Here is a 16564-nt window from a genome sequence, read left to right as displayed (position 1 = left end):
CGGGGTAGACTTGGCCTCCCTGCTGGCGCCGGCGGGGTAGAAATGGCCTCCCAAGCCGGCGCCGGCAACATAGACCTGGCTTCCCTAGCCGGCGCCAGAAGGGTAGACGTGGCCTCTCTAGGCGGCGCCGGCGGCATAGACCTGGCCTCTCTAGGCGGCGCATGCCGGGTACACTTGTCCTCCCTAGCCGGCGTTGGCGGCGTACACATTTCCTCGCTCGACGGCGCCGGCGGTGTAGACCTGGCCTCCCTGCCGGCGCTGGCGGGTTAGACCCGGCCTCCCAAGCCAGCGCAGGCGCGGTAGACCTGGCCTCCCTAGCCAGCGTCGGCGATGTAGACATTGCCTCCCTAGCCGGCGCCGGCGGGGTGGACCTGGCATCCCTGCCGGCGCTGGCGTCGTTTACCTGGCCTCCCTAGCTGGCGCTGGCGGCGTATACATTGTCTTCCTAGGCGGCGCCGGCGGGATAGACCTGGCCTCCGTAGCCGGCGCCACCAGGGTAGACCTGCCCTCCCAAGCCAGCGCCGGCAGCGTAGACTTGGACTCCCAAGCCGGTTCCGGCGGGGTAGACCTGGCCTCCGTAGCCGACGCCGGCGGGGTAGACCTGGCCTCCCTAGCCGGCACTGGCGTGGTAGAGGTGTCCTCCCTGCCGGCGCCGGAGGGGTAGACCTGGCCTCCCAAGACGGCGCCAGCGGCGTAGACCTGAACTCCCAAGCCGCTTCCGGTGGTGTAGACCTGGCCTCCCAAGCCGGCGCTGGCGTCGTTTACCTGGCCTCCCTAGCTGGCGCCAGCTGCGTATACATTATCTTCCTAGCCGGCGCCGGCGGGATAGACATGTCCTCCGTAGCCAGCGCCGTCAGGGTAGACCTGGCCTCCCTAGCCACGCCAGCGTGGTAGACCTGGCCTGCCAAGCTGGCGCTGGCGGGGTAGACCTGGCTTTCATATCCGGCGACGGCGTGGTAGACCTGGCCTCCGTAGCCGTCACCGGTATGGTAGACCTGGCCTCTCAAGCAGGCGCCGGCGGGGTAGACCTGGCCTCCGTAGCCGACGCTGGCGGGGTAGACCTGGCCTCCCTCGCCGGCGCTGGCGTGGTAGACGTGGCCTCCCTGCCGGCGCCGGAGGGGTAGACCTGGCCTCCCAAGACGGCGCCAGCGGCGTAGACCTGGCCTCCCAAGCCAGCGCCGGCAGCGTAGACCTGGACTCCCAAGCCGGTTCCGGTGGTGTAGACCTGGCCTCCCTGCCGGCACCGGCGGCATAGAACTGCCCTCCCTAGCCGGTGCCGGTATAGTAGACCTGGCCTCCCAAGCCGGCGCCGGCGGGGTACACCTGGCCTCCCCAGCCGGCGCCAGCGGTGTAGACCTGGCCTCCCAAGCCGGCGCTGGCGTCGTTTACCTGGCCTCCCTAGCTGGCGCTGGCGGCATATACATTGTCTTCCTAGGCGGCGCCGGCGGGATAGACCTGGCCTCCGTAGCCGGCGCCACCAGGGTAGACCTGGCCTCCGTAGCCGTCACCTTTATGGTAGACCTGGCCTCCCAAGCCAGCGCCGGCAGCGTAAACCTGGACTCCCAAGCCGGTTCCGGTGGTGTAGACCTGGCCTCCCTAGCTGGCGCCGGCGGCGTAGAACTGGCCTCCCTAGCCAGCGCCGGTATAGTAGACCTGGCCTCCCTAGCTGGCGCCGGTGGTGTAGACATGGCCTCCATATCCGGCAACGACGGGGTAGACCTGGCCTCCCTGCCGGCGCCGGCGGGTTAGACCTGGCCTCCCAAGCTGGCGCCGGTGTCATTGACCTGGCCTCCCTATCCGGCGTCGGCGGCGTATACATTTCCTCCCTAGCCGGGGCCGGCGGGGTAGACCTGTCCTCCTTATCCGGCACCGGCAGGGTAGACGTGGCCTCCCTTCCGGCGTTGGCAGGGTAGACCTGGCCTACCAAGCCGGCGCAGGCGAGGTAATCCTCGCCTCCCAAGCCGGCGCCGGCAGCGTAGACATGGCCTCCATAGCCGGCGCCGGCGGGGTAGACCTGGCATCCCTGCCTGCGCCAGCAGGGGATACCTGTCCTCCCAAGCCGGCGACAGCGGGGTAGACCTGGCCTCCCTAGCCGGCGTCGGCAACGTAGACCTGGCCTCCCTAGCTGGCGCCGGCGGGGAAGACATGTCCTCCCTGCCGGCGGCGCCGGGGTAGACCTGGCCTCCCTGCCTGCGCCAGCGTGTTAGATCTGGCCTCCCTAGCCGGCGCTGGCGTGGTACACCTGGCCTCCCAAGTCGACTCCGGCATGGTAGACCTGGCCTCCGAAACCGGCGCCGGTGGTTTAGACCTGGCCTCCCTAGCCGGAGCCAGCGGTGTAGACCTGGCCTCCGTAGCCAGCCCAGGCGCGGTAGACCTGGCCCCCAAGCCGGCGCCGGTGGCGTAAACTTGGCCTCCCTAACCAGCGCCGGCGGGGTAGACCTGGCCTGCTTAGCCGGCGCCGGCAGGGTAGACCTGGCCTCCTTAGCCGGCGCAGGCGGGGTAGACCTGGCCTCCCTAGCCGGCGCTGGCGTGGTAGACGTGGCCTCCCTGCCGGCGCCGGAGGGGTAGACCTGGCCTCCCAATCCGGCGCCAGCGGCGTAGACCTAGCCTCCCAAGCCAGCGCCGGCAGCGTAGACCTGGCCTCCGAAGACGGCGCCAGCAGGGTAGACATGGCCTCCCAAGTCGGCGCTGGCGTCGTATACGTGGCCTCCCTAGCAGCCGCTGGCTGCGTATACATTGTCTTCCTAGCCGGCGCCGGTGGAGTAGACCTGGCCTCCGTAGCCGGCGCCGGCGCGGCAGACCTGGACTCCCTATCCGCACCAGCGTGGTTGACCTGGCCTTCCAAGCCGGCTCCGGCGGGGTAGACATGGCTTCCTTAGCCGGCGCCGTGGGGATACACCTGGCCTCCTTATCCGGCGACGGCGGTGTAGACCTGGCGTCCGTAGCCTGCGCCGGGGGGGTAGACCTGGACTCCCTGCCGGCGCCAGTGGGGTAGACCTGGCCTTCCTAGCCGGCGCCGGTATGGTAGACCTGGCCTCCCAAGCCGGCGCCGGCGGGGTAGACCTGTCCTCCGTAGCCGACGCCGGCGGGGTAGACCTGGCCTCCCTAGGCACCGCCGGCATGGTAGACCTGGCCTCCCAAGCCGGCGCCGGTGGTGTAGACCTGGCCTCCCTAGCTGACGCCGCATGCGTATACATTGTCTTCCTAGCCGGCGCAGGTGGGACAGACCTGGCCTCCGTAGCCGGCACCGGCAGTGTAGACCTGGCCTCCCAAGCCAGCGCTGGCGGCGTAGACCTGGCCTTCCAAACCGGTGCTGGCGGGGTAGACCTGGCCTCCCAAGCCGGCGCCGGCGGGGTTGACCTGGCCTCCCTAGCCACGCCAGCGTGGTAGACCTGGCCTGCCAAGCCGGCGCCGGCGGGGTAGACCTGGCTTCCATATCCGGCGACGGCGTGGTAGACCTGGCCTCCGTAGCCGTCATCGGTATGGTAGACCTGGCCTCCCTAGCCGGCAATGGCGTGGTAGACGTGTCCTCCCTGCCGGCGCCGGAGGGGTAGACCTGGCCTCCCAAGCCGCTTCCGGTGGTGTAGACCTGGCCTCCCTGCCGGCGCCGGCGGCGTAGAACTGCCCTCCCTAGCCGGTGCCGGTATAGTAGACCTGGCCTCCCTAGCTGGCGCCGGTGGGGTAGACATGGCCTCCATATCCGGCGACGACGGGGTAGACCTGGACTCCCTGCGGGCCGGCGGGTTAGACCTGGGCTCCCAAGCCGGCGCCGGCGTCAACGACCTGGCCTCCCTATCCGGCGTCGGTGGCGTAGACATTTCCTCCCTAGCCGGCGCCGGCGGGGTAGACCTGGCCTCAGTAGCCGACGCCGGCGGGGTAGACCTGGCCTCCCTAGCCGGCGCTTGCGTGGTAGACATGGCCTCCCTGCCGGCGCCGGAGCGGTAGACCTGGCCTCCCAAGACGGCGCCAGCGGCGTAGACCTGGCCTCCCAAGCCAGCGCCGGCAGCGTAGACCTGGCCTCCGAAGACGGCGCCAGCGGGGTAGACCTGGCCTCCCAAGTCGGCGCTGGCGTCGTATACGTGGCCACCCTAGCAGGCGCTGGCTGCGTATACATTGTCTTCCTAGCCGGCGCCGGTGGAGTAGACCTGGCCTCCGTAGCCGGCCCCGGCGCGGTAGACCTGGCCTCCCAAGCCAGCGCCGGCTGCGTAGACCTGGACTCCCAAGCCGGTTCCGGTGGTGTAGCCCTGGCCTCCCTAGCTGGCGCCGGCGGTGTAGAACTGGCCTCCCTAGCCGGCGCCGGTATAGTAGACCTGGCCTCCCTAGCTGGCGCCGGCGGTGTAGAACTGGCCTCCCTAGCCGGTGCCGGTATAGTAGACCTGGCCTCCCTGCCGGCGCCGGCGGGGTAGAGCTGGCCTCCCAAGCCGGCGCCGGCGCCGTAGAACTGGCCTCCCTGGCCGGTGCCGGTATAGTAGACCTGGCCTCCCAAGCCGGCACCGGTGGGGTAGACATGGCCTCCTTAGCCGGCACCCGCGGGGTAGACCTGGCCTCCATATCCGGCGACGACGAGGTAGACCTGGACTCCCTGCGACACCGGCGGGTTAGACCTGGCCTCCCTAGTCGGCGCCGGCGGGGTAGACCTGGCCTCCCTAGGCACCGCCGGCATGGTAGACCTGGCTTCCCAAGCCGGTTCTGGTGGTGTAAACCTGGCCTCCCAAGCCGGCGCCGGCGTCATTGACCTGGCCTCCCTATCCGGCGTCGGCGGCGTAGACATTTCCTCCCTAGCCGGCGCCGGCGGGGTAGACCTGGACACCCTGCCGGCGCCGGCAAGGAAGACCAGGCCTCCCTGCTGGAGCTGGTGGCATAGATCTGGCCTCTCTAGTCGGCGCCGGCGGGGTTACCTGGCCTCCGAAGACGGCGCCAGCGGGGTAGACCTGGACTCCCTGCCGGCGCCGGCGGGGTACACATGTACTCCGTAGCCGGCGCCGGCGGGATAGACCTGGCCTCCTTATCCGGCGACGGCGGTGTGGACCTGGACTCCCTGCCAGCGCCGGAGGGATAGACCTGGCCTCCCTAGCCGGCTCCGGCGGGGTAGACATGGCTTTCTTAGCCGGCGCTGGCAGGATAGACCTGGCCTCCTTATCCGGCGACGGCGGTGTAGACCTGGCCTCCGTAGCCGGTGCCGGCGGGGTAGACCTGGCTTCCCTAGCCGGCGCTGGTACGGTAGACCTGGCCTCCCTAGCCGGCGCCGGTATGGTAGACCTGGCCTCTGTAGCCGACGCCGGCGGGGTAGACCTGGCCTCCCTAGCCGGCGGTGGTGTGGTAGACCTGGCCTCCCTGCCGGCGCCAGAGGAGTAGACCTGGCATCCCAAGCCGGCGCCAGCGGTGTAGACCTGGCCTCGCTAGCCGGCGCCGGCATGGTAGACCTGGCCTCCCAAGCTGGCACCGGTGGTGTAGACCTGGCCTCCCTAGCTGATGCCGGATGCGTATACATTGTCTTCCTAGCTGGCGCCGGTGGTGTAGACCTGACCTCCCTAGCTGGCGCCGGATGCGTATACATTGTCTTCCTAGCCGGCGCCGGCGGGATAGACCTGGCCTCCTTATCCGGCGACGGCGGTGTAGACCTTGCCTCCGTAGCCAGCGCCAGCGGGGTAGACCTGGCCTCCCATCCGGATTTGGCGGGGTAGACCTGGCCTACCAAGCCGGCGCAGGCGAGGTAATCCTCGCCTCCCAAGCCGGCGCCGGCAGCGTAGACATGGCCTCCATAGCCGGCGCCGGCGGGGTAGACCTGGCATCCCTGCCTGCGCCAGCAGGGGATACCTGTCCTCCCAAGCCGGCGACAGCGGGGTAGACCTGGCCTCCCTAGCCGGCGTCGGCAACGTAGACCTGGCCTCCCTAGCTGGCGCCGGCGGGGAAGACATGTCCTCCCTGCCGGCGGCGCCGGGGTAGACCTGGCCTCCCTGCCTGCGCCAGCGTGTTAGATCTGGCCTCCCTAGCCGGCGCTGGCATGGTACACCTGGCCTCCCAAGTCGACTCCGGCATGGTAGACCTGGCCTCCGAAACCGGCACCGGTGGTTTAGACCTGGCCTCCCTAGCCGGAGCCAGCGGTGTAGACCTGGCCTCCGTAGCCAGCCCAGGCGCGGTAGACCTGGCCCCCAAGCCGGCGCCGGTGGCGTAAACTTGGCCTCCCTAACCAGCGCCGGCGGGGTAGACCTGGCCTCCTTAGCCGGCGCCGGCAGGGTAGACCTGGCCTCCTTAGCCGGCGCAGGCGGGGTAGACCTGGCCTCCCTAGCCGGCGCTGGCGGTGTAGACATTGACTTCCTAGCCGGCGCCGCCGGGGTAGACCTGGCCTCCGTAGACGGCACCGGCAGGGTAGACCTGGCCTCCCAATCCAGCACCGGCGGTGTAGACCTGGCCTCCCTATCCTCGCCGGCGTTGTAGACCTGGCCTCCCAAGACGGCGCCAGTGGCGTAGACGTGGCCTCCCTAGCCAGCGCCGGCGGCGTATACCTGGCCTCCCTAGCCGGCACCGGCGGGGTAGACCTGGCCTCCCTGCCTTGTCCGGCGGTGTAGACCTCGCCTCCCAAGCCGGCACCGGCAGCCTAGAACTGGCCTCCATAGCCGGCGCCGGTATAGTAGACCTGGCCTCCCTGCCGGCGCCGGTGGGGGAGACCTGGCCTCCATATCCGGCGCTGTCGTGGGAGACCTGGACTCCCTGCCGGCGCCGGCGGGGTAGACCTCGCCTCTCTAGGCGGTGCAGGCCGGGTAGACATGGCCTCCCTAGCTGGCGCCGGCGGGTTAGACCTGGCCTCCGTAGCCGGTGCCATCAAATTAGAACTGGCCTCCCTGCCGGCGCCGGCGGGGTAGACCTGGCCTCCCAAGCCGGGGCCAGCGAGTTAGACCTGTCCTCCCTGCCGGCGCCGGCGGGGTAGACCTGGCCTCCCAAGCCGGTGCCGGCGGGGAAGATCTGGGCTCCCTGCTGGCGCCGGCTGTGTAGAGCTGACCTCCCAAGCCGGCGCCAGTGGCGTAGACCTGGCCTCCGTAGCCGGTGCCATCAAATTAGAACTGGCCTCCCTGCCGGCGCCGGCGGGGTAGACCTGGCCTCCCAAGCCGGGGCCAGCGAGTTAGACCTGGCCTCCCTAGCCGGCACCAGCGGCGTACATCTGGGCTCCCTAGCCGTCGTCGGCGTCATAGACATTGCCTCGCTAGCGGGCGCCGGCGTCATAGACCTGGCCTCCCTAGCCGGCGTCGGCGGCGTAGACATTACCTCCCTAGCCGGCGCCGGCGGGGTAGACCTGGCCTCCCTAGCCGGCGCCAGCGGTGTAGATCTGGCCTCCCTAGCTGGCGCCGGCAAGGAAGACCTGGCCTCCCTGCCGGCGCCGGCGGGGTAGAACTGGACTCCGAAGCCGGCGGTGGCGTGGTAGACCGGGCCACCGTAGCTGGTGCAGGCGGGGTAGACCTGGCCTCCCAAGCCGGCGCCGGCGGCATAGACCAGGCCTCCCTAGCCGTCGTCAGTGTCATAGACATTGCCTCGCTAGCCAGCGCCGGCGGATTAGACCTGGCCTCCAAAGCCGGTGTCAGCGTCATAGACCTGGCCACCCTAGGCGGCGTCGGCGGCGTAGACCTGGCCTCCCTAGTCGGTGCCGGTATAGTAGACCTGGCCTCACTAGCCGGCGCCGGCGGGGAAGACCTGGCCTCCCTAGCCGGCGCCAGCGGTGTAGACATGGCCTCCATAGCAGGCGTCGGCGGCGTAGTCCTGGCCTCCATATCCGGCACTGTCGTGGTTGACCTGGACTCCCTGCCGGCGCCGGCGGGGTAGACCTCTCCTCCCTAGCTGGCGCCAACGTGGTAGACCTGACCTCCCAAGCCGGCGCTGGCGGGGTAGACCTGGCCTCTCTAGGCGGCGGAGGCCGCCAGGTAGACCTGTCCTCTATAGGCGGCGCAGACCGGGTAGACTTGGCCTCCCTAGCTGGCGCCAGCGGGTTAGACCTGGCCTCCGTAGCCGGTGCCGTCGAAGTAGACCTGTCCTCCCTGCTGGCGCCGGCTGGGTTGACCTGGCCTCCCAATCCGGCACCGGCGTCATAGAGCTGGCCTCCCTAGCTGGCTTCGGCGGCGTAGACATTGCCTCGCTAGCCGGCACTAGCAGTGTAGACCTGGCCTCCCTGCCGGCACTGGCGTGGTAGACCTGGACTCCGTAGCCGGCGTCGGCGTCGTAGACCTGGCCTCCCTGCTGGCGCCGGCGGGGTGGACCTGAACCAACCAAGCCGGCGTCGGCGTCGTAGACCTGGACTCCCTGCTGGCGCCGGCGGGGTAGACCTGGCCTCCCAAGCCGGCGCCGGCGGGGTAGACTTGGCCTCCGTAGCCGGCGCTGGCATGGTAGACGTGGCCTCCCTGCCGGCGCCGGATGGGTAGACCTGGCCTCCCAAGCCAGCGCCGGCAGCGTAGACCTGGACTCCCAAGCCGGTTCCGGTGGTGTAGACCTGGCCTCCCTAGCTGGCGCTGGCTGCGTAGAACTGGCCTCCCAAGCCGGCACCAGTGGGGTAGACATGGCCTCCTTAGCCGGCACCGGCCGGGTAGACCTGGCCTCCATATCCGGCGACGACGGGGTAGACCTGGACTCCCTGCGGCGCCGGCGGGTTACACCTGAACACCCTGCCGGCGCCGGCAAGGAAGACCAGGCCTCCCTGCTAGAGCCGGTGGCGTAGATCTGGCCTCCCTAGTCGGCGCCGGCGGGGTAGACCTGGCCTCCCTAGGCACCGCCGGCATGGTAGACCTGGCTTCCTAAGCCGGCGCCGGCGGAGTAGACCTGGCCTCTGTAGCCGGCGCCGGCGGAGTAGACCTGGCCTCCCTAGCCGCACCAGCGTGGTAGACCTGGCCTCCCAAGCCGGCGCCGGTGGCGTAGACCTGGCCTCCCTAGTCGGCTCCGGAGGGATAGACCTGGCCTCCGTCGCCGGCGCCGGCGGGGTAGAACTGGCCTCTCTAGGCGTCGCAGGCCAGGTAGACGTGACCTGCCTAGCTGGCGTTGGCGGGTTAGACCGGGCCTCCGTAGCCGGTGCCAGCGAGTTAGACCTGTCCTCCCTGCCGGCGCCGGCGGGGTAGACCTGGCCTCCCAAGCCGGCGCCGGCGGGGTAGACTTGGCCTCCCTAGCCGGCGCAGGCGCGGTAGACCTGGCCTCCCTAGCCAGCGTCAGCGATGTAGACATTGCCTCCCTAGCCGGCACCGGCGGCGTAGACCTGGCCTCCCTATCCAGCGGCGGTATAGTAGACCTGGCCTCCCAAGCCGGCACCGGCGGGGTAGACCTGGCCTCCCTAGCCGGTACCGGCGGAGAAGACCTGGCCTCCCTAGCTGGCGCCGGTATAGAAGACCTGGCCTCCCAAGCCGGCGGAGGCGCGGTAGACCTGGCCTCCCAAGCCAGCGCCGGCGGGTTAGACCTGGATTTCCTACCCAGCGCCGGAGGGTAGACTTGTCCTCCCTACCTGGCACCGGCAGGGTAGATCTGGCCTCCCTTCCGGCGCCGGCGGGGTAGACCTGGCCTCTCTGCCGGCGCCAGCGGGGTAAAACTTGCCTCTCTAGGCGGCGCCGGCCGGGTAGACCTGGCCTCTCCAGGCGGCGCAGGCCGGGTAGACTTCGCCTCCCTAGCTGGTGCCGGCGGGCTAGACCTGGCCTCCCTAGCTGGCGCCGCCTGCATATACATTGTCTTCCTAGCTGGCACTGGCGGGATAGACCTGGCCTTCCTAGCCGGCGCCGGCGGGGTAGACCTGGACACCCTGCCGGCGCCGGCAAGGTAGAAATGGCCTCCCAAGCCGGCGCCGGCGCGGTAGACCTTGCCTTCCTAGCCAGCACCAACTGGGTAGACCTGGCCTCCCAAGCCAGCACCGGCAAGGAAGACCTGGCCTCCCTGCCGGCGCCGGCGGGGAAGACCTGGCCTCTCTGCTGGTACCGGCTGAGTAGACGTGACCTCCCAAGCCGGTGCCGGCAGGGTAGACCTGGCCTCCCTGCCGACGCCGGCGGGGTAGACCTAGCCTCCCAAGCCAGCGGAGGCGCGGTAGACCTGGCCTCCCTAGCTGGCGTCGGCGATGTAGACATTGCCTCCCTAGCCGGTGCCGGCGGGGTAGACCTGGCCTCCCAAGCCAGCGCCGGCGGGGTAGACCTGGCCTCCGTAGCCGGTGCCGGCATGATAGATCTGGCCTCCCTAGCTGGTGCCTGCGGGGTAGACCTGGCCTACCTGCCGCCGCCGACATGGTAGACCTGGCCAACCAAGCCGCCGCCAGCAGCGTAGACCTGGCATCCCTATCAGGCCTCGGCGGCATAGTCATTGCCTCCATATCTGGCGCTGGCGTGGTCGACCTGGCCTCCCTGCCGGCGCCGGCGGGGTAGACCTGGCCTCCCAAGCCGGCGCCAGCGGGCTAGAACTGGCCTCCCAAGCCAGTGCCGGCGGCGTAGACCTGGCCTCCCTAGCTGGCACCGCCAGCGTATACATTTTCTTCCTAGCCGGCGCCCGTGGGATAGACCTGGCCTCCGTAGCAGGCACCGGCGGGGTAGACCTGGCCTCCCTAGCCGGCGCAGGCGGCGTAGACCTGGCCTCCCTGCCGGCGCCGGCGGGGTAGACCTGGCCTCCCAAGCCGGCGTCGGCGGCGTAGACCTGGCCTCCCTCGCCGGCGCTGGCATGGTAGTCCTGCCCTCCCAAGCCGGCGCCGGTGGTGTAGACCTGGCCTCCCTACCTGGCGCTGGCTGCGTATACATTGTCTTCCTAGCCAGCACCGGCGGGATAGACCTGGACTCCGTAGCCGGCGCCGGCGGGGTAGACCTGGACTCTCTAGGCGGCGGCAGCCGGGTAGACCTGTCCTATCTAGGCGGCGCACGCCGGGTAGACATGGCCTCCCTAGCTGCCGCCGGCGGGGTAGACCCGGCCTCCCAAGCTGGGGCCAGCGAGTTAGACCTGTCCTCCCTGCTGTCGCCGGCGGGGTAGAACTGGCCTCCCTAGCCGGCTCCGAGGTGGTACACCTGGCCTCCCTGCCGGCGTCAGGGGCGTAGAACTGGCCTCCCAAGCCGGCACCGGCGAGGTAGACGTGGCCTCCTTAGCCGGCGCCGGCAGGGTCGACCTGGCCTCCCTGCCGGCGCCGGTGGGGTAGACCTAGCCTCCCTGCTGGCGCCGGCGTTGTAGACCTGGCCTCCCAAGCCGGCTCTGGCGGCATAGACATGTCCTCCCTATCCGGCGCCGGCTTGGTAGACCTGGCCTCCCTAGCCGGCGCCGGCGGGTTAGACCTGGCCTCCATATCCGGCGACCGCAAAGTAGACCTGGCCTCCCTAGCTGGCGCCGGAATAGTAGACTTGGCATCCCAAGCCGCCGCCGGTGGGGTAGACCTGTCCTCCGGAGCCAGCGCCGGTGGTTTAGACCTGGCCTCCCTAGCTGGCGCCGCCTGCGTATACATTGTCTTCCTAGCCGGCAGCGGCGGGATAGACGTGGCCTCCGTAGCAGGCGCCGGCGGGGTAGACCTGACCTCCCAAGCCGGCGCTGGCGGGGTAGACCTGGCCTCCCAAGCCGGCGCCGGTGGTGTAGACTGGGCCTACCTAGCTGGCGCCAGCTGCGTATACATTGTCTTCTTCCGGGCCACCGTAGCTGGCGCAAGCGGGGCAGGCGATGTAATCCTCGCCTCGCAAGCCGGCGCCGGCAGCGTAGACATGGCCTCCATAGCCGGCGCCGGCGGAGTAGACCTGGCCTCTCTGCCTGCTCCAGCGGGGTAGACCTGGCCTCCCTGGCTGCGCCGGCGGGGTAGACCTGGCCTCCCTAGCCGGCGCTGGCGTGGTACACCTGGCCTCCCAAGACGGCGCCGGCGGGGTAGACCTGGCCTCCCAAGCCTGTGCAGGGGGCGTAGACCTGGTCTCCTTAGCCGGCGCTGTCATGGTAGACCTGGCCTCCGAAACCGGCACCGGCGGGTTAAACCTGGCCTCCCAAGCCGGCGGCGGCGGCGTAGACATGGCCTCCCTAGCCGTCGTCAGAGTCATAGACATTGCCTCGCTAGACGGCGCCAGCGGCGTAGACCTGTCCTCCAAAGCCGGCGCCGGCGTCATAGACCTGGCCTCCCTAGCCGGTGTCGGTGGCGTAGACCTGGCCTCAGTAGTTGGTGCCGGCGGGGTAGATCTGGCCTCCCTAGACGGCGCCGGCGGCGTAGACATTGACTTCCTAGGTGGCGCCGCCAGGGTAGACGTAGCCTACCTGCCGGCACCGGCAGGGTAGACCTGGCCTCCCTAGCTGGCGCCGGCTGCGTATACATTGTATACGAGGTAGAGCTCTGCGGCGTAGACCTGGGCTGCCTAGCCGGCGTCAGCAGCGTAGACATTGCCTCCCTTGCCGGTGCCTGCGGGGTAGACCTGGCCTCCCTAGCCGGCACTGGCGAGTTAGACCTGGGTCCTTAGCCGGCTCGGGCGGGGTAGACCTGGCCTCCCCAGCCGGCGTCGGCGGCGTAGACCTGGCCTCCCTAGTTGGTGTCGGCGGGGTAGATCTGGCCTCCCTAGCCGGCGCAGGCAAGGAAGACCTGGCCTCTCTGCCGGCGCCCGTGGGTTAGACCTGGCCTCCCAAGCCAGCGCCAGAGGGCTAGACCTGGCCTCCCAAGCCGGCGCCGGCGGTGTAGACGTGGCCTCCCTATCAGGCGTCGGCGAGATAATCATTGCCTCCATAGCCGGAGCCGGTGGGGTAGACCTGGCCTCTGTGCTGGCGCCGACGTTGTAGACCTGGCCTCCCTGCCGGCGCCGGCTGGGTAGACCTGGCCTCCCTAGCCGGCGCCGGTGGGGTAGACCTGGCCTCCCTAGCAGGCACCGGCAAGGAAGACCTGGCCTCCCTGCTAGCGCCGGCGGGGTAGACCTGGCCTCCCAAGCCGGCGCCGGTGGGGTAGACCTGGACGCCCAAGCCGGCGCCGGCGGGGTAGACCTGACCTCCGTAGCCGGCGCCGGTGGGGTAGACCTGGACTCCCTAGCCGGCGCTGGCGGGGTAGACCAGGCCTTCCAAGCCGGCGCCAGCGGGCTAGGCCTGGCCTCCCAAGCCGGCGCCCGTGGCGTAGACCTGGCCTCCCCAGCCGGCGCCGGAAGGGTAGAAATGGCCTCCCAAGCCGGCTCCGGTGGCTTAGACCTGGCCTCCTTAGCTGGCGCCGGCTGCGTGTACATTGTCTTCCTAGCCGGCGCCGGCCGGGTAGACCTGGCCACCCTGCCGGCGCCGGCATGGTAGACCTGGCCTCCCTAACCGGCGCTGGCATGGTATACCTGGCCTCCAAAGCCAGTGCCGTCGGGGTAGACCTGGCCTCCCTGCCGGCGCTGGCGGTGTAGACCTGGCCTCCCTACTGGCGCTGGAGGGGTAGACCTGGCCTCCGCAGCCGGCACCGTCGGGGTAGACATGGCCTCCCTGCCGGCGCTGGCAGGGTAGACCTGGCCTCCGTAGCCGGTGCCGGTGGGGTAGACCTGGCCTCTCTAGGTGGCGGCGGCCGGATAGACCTGTCCTCTCTAGACGGTGCAGGTCGGGTAGACTTGACCTCCCTAGCTGGCGCCGGCAGGTTAGACCTGGCCTCCGTAGTCGGTGCCGTCAAAGTAGACCTGGCCTCCCTAGCCGGCGCCGGCGGCGTAGACGTGGCCTCCCTATCAGGCGTCGGCGGCATAATCATTGCCTCCATAGCCGGCGCCTGCGGGGTAGACCTGGCCACCCTGCCGGCGCCGGCATGGTAGACCTGGCCTCCCTAGCCGGCGCCGGCGAGATAGACCTGGCCTCCGTAGCCGGTGCGGGCGGTGTAGACCTGGCGTCCCTAGCCGGCGCTGGCGTGGTAAACCTGGCCTCCCTGCCGGTGCCGGAGTTGTAGACCGGGCCTCCCTAGCCGGCTCCGGAGGGGTAGACCGGGCCACCGTAGCCGGCGCAGGTGGGGTAGACCTGGCCTCCCTAGCCGGCGCTGGCATGGTAGTCCTTGCCTCCCAAGCCGGCGCCGGTGGTGTAGACTTGGCCTACCTAGCTGGCGCCAGCTGCGTATACATTCTCTTCCTAGCCGGCACCGGCGGGATAGACCTGGACTCCGTAGCAGGCGCCTGCGGCGTAGACCTGGCCTCCCTACCTGGCGCCGGCTGCGTATACATTTTCTTCCTAGCCAGCACCGGCGGGATAGACCTGGCCTCCGTAGCCGGCGCCGGCGGGGTAGACCTGGCTTCTCTAGGCGGCGCCAGCGGGCTAGACCTGGCCTCACAAGGCGGCGCCAGCGGGCTAGACCTGGCCTCCCAAGCCAGCGCCGGCGGCATAGACCTGGCCTCCCTAGCTGGAGCCGCCAGCGTATACATTGTCTTCCTAGCCAGCGCCCGTGGGATAGACCTGGCCTCCGTAGCAGGCGCCTGCGGCGTAGACCTGGCCTCCCTACCTGGCGCCGGCTGCGTATACATTTTCTTCCTAGCCAGCACCGGCGGGATAGACCTGGCCTCCGTAGCCGGCGCCGGCGGGGTAGACCTGGCTTCTCTAGGCGGCGCAGCCGGTTAGACCTGTCCTCTCTAGGCGGCTCATGCCGGGTAGACATGGCCTCCCTAGCTGCCGCCGGCGGGGTAGACCTGGCCTCCGTAGCTGGTGCCAGCGAGTTAGACCTGGCCTCCCTGCCAGCGCCGGCGGGGTAGACCTGGCCTCCCTAGCCGGCGCCATCGGGGTAGACCTGGCCTCCCAAGCCGGCGCCGGCGGCGAAGACCTGGCCTCCATAGCCGGTGCCAGCGGGGTAGATCTGGCCTCCCTAGCCGGAGCCAGAAAGGAAGACCTGGCCTCCATGCCGGCGCCGGCGGGGTAGACCTGGACTCCGTAGCCGGCGCCGGGGGGGTAGACCTGGCCTCCCTGCTGGTGCCGGCATTGTAGACCTGTCCTCCCAGGCCGGCTCTGGCTGCGTAGACATGGCCTCCCTATCTGGCGCCGGTATGGTAGACCTGGCCTCCATATCCGGCGCTGTCGTGGTAGACCTGGACTCCCTGCCGGTGCCGGCGGGGTAGACCTGGCCTCTCTAGGCGGCGGCAGCCGGGTAGACCTTTCCTCTCTAGACGATGCAGGACAGGTAGACTTGGCCTCCCTAGCTGGCGCCGGTGGGTTAGACCTGGCCTCCGTAGCCGGCGTCGGCATGGTAGACCTGGCCTCCCAAGCCGGCGCCGGTGGGGTAGACCTGGACGCCCAAGCCAGCGCCGGTGGGGTAGACCTGACCTCCGTAGCCGACGCCGGTGGGGTAGACCTGGACTCCCTAGCCGGCGCTGGCGGGGTAGACCAGGCCTTCCAAGCCGGCGCCAGCGGGCTAGGCCTGGCCTCCCAAGCCGGCGCCGGTGGCGTAGACCTGGCCTCCCCAGCCGGTGCCGGAAGGGTAGAAATGGCCTCCCAAGCCGGCTCCGGTGGCTTAGACCTGGCCTCCTTAGCTGGCGCCGGCTGCGTGTACATTGTCTTCCTAGCCGGCGCCGGCCGGGTAGACCTGGCCACCCTGCCGGCGCCGGCATGGTAGACCTGGCCTCCCTAACCGGCGCTGGCATGGTATACCTGGCCTCCAAAGCCAGTGCTGTCGGGGTAGACCTGGCCTCCCTAGCCGGCGCCGGCGAGATAGACCTGGCCTCCGTAGCCGGCTCTGGAGGGGTAGACCGGGCCACCGTAGCCGGCGCAGGTGGGGTAGACCTGGCCTCCCTAGCCGGCGCTGGCATGCTAGTCCTTGCCTCCCAAGCCGGCGCCGGTGGTGTAGACCTGGCCTACCTAGCTGGCGCCAGCTGCGTATACATTGTCTTCCTAGCCAGCACCGGCGGGATAGACCTGGCCTCCCTGCCGGCGCTGGCGGTGTAGACCTGGCCTCCCTACTGGCGCTGGAGGGGTAGACCTGGCCTCCGCAGCCGGTGCCGTCGGGGTAGACCTGGCCTCCCTGCCGGCGCCGGCGGGGTAGACCTGGCCTCCGTAGCCGGCGCCGGCGGGGTAGACCTGGCCTCCTTAGCCGGCGCCTGTTGCCTTCATAGGCGCGGTGACCTGGTTCAGGAACGGCACGGCGACCAACCCCGGGCCGCTCGGGCCATCGGCTCACAGACACCAATATGGTGGATGGCAAATGGCGTTTATTGATGAGTAACACAGCTTTATATAGCTAGGGTTTACAACGTCACTTCCGCCTGCTTACATCATAAACTAAAGCTTATTGGCTCTTAGGAGAGGGGCTCTATCTTTCCGTAGAGCGCGACATCTTCCGGCCACCAGACCCTAACCACCTACATTTTCCCCCCCTCCCTATGCATAACTAAATTAGCTAAAATATAACAATCCTAAAAAATTCTATTTTTATTCTTATTCTATACTTTATAACAATCTTAAAAAGTATATGTCATAAACTTGAATAAAGAAACATAAGGCACAGTGAACGGGTGGAAGTTAGAGGGTGACTGGTAACAATGGGGTGTAACTTGGGGATAACTGGGGGTAACACTGAGTGGGTACATTCTTAAAGCAGTTGCTGGTGTTCTACCAGCATAATGTTAACCTTCTCTAGTCGGCTCTTGACAAACGACACGAGCTTATTCAGTATGCAGGGTCCAAAGATCAGTGCTAT

The sequence above is a fragment of the Harpia harpyja genome, chromosome 14, assembly GCF_026419915.1.
Source record: "Harpia harpyja isolate bHarHar1 chromosome 14, bHarHar1 primary haplotype, whole genome shotgun sequence".
NCBI lineage: Eukaryota > Metazoa > Chordata > Aves > Accipitriformes > Accipitridae > Harpia > Harpia harpyja.
The sequence above is the reverse complement of the archived record's forward strand: the minus strand, read 5'-3'. Positions refer to the sequence as shown.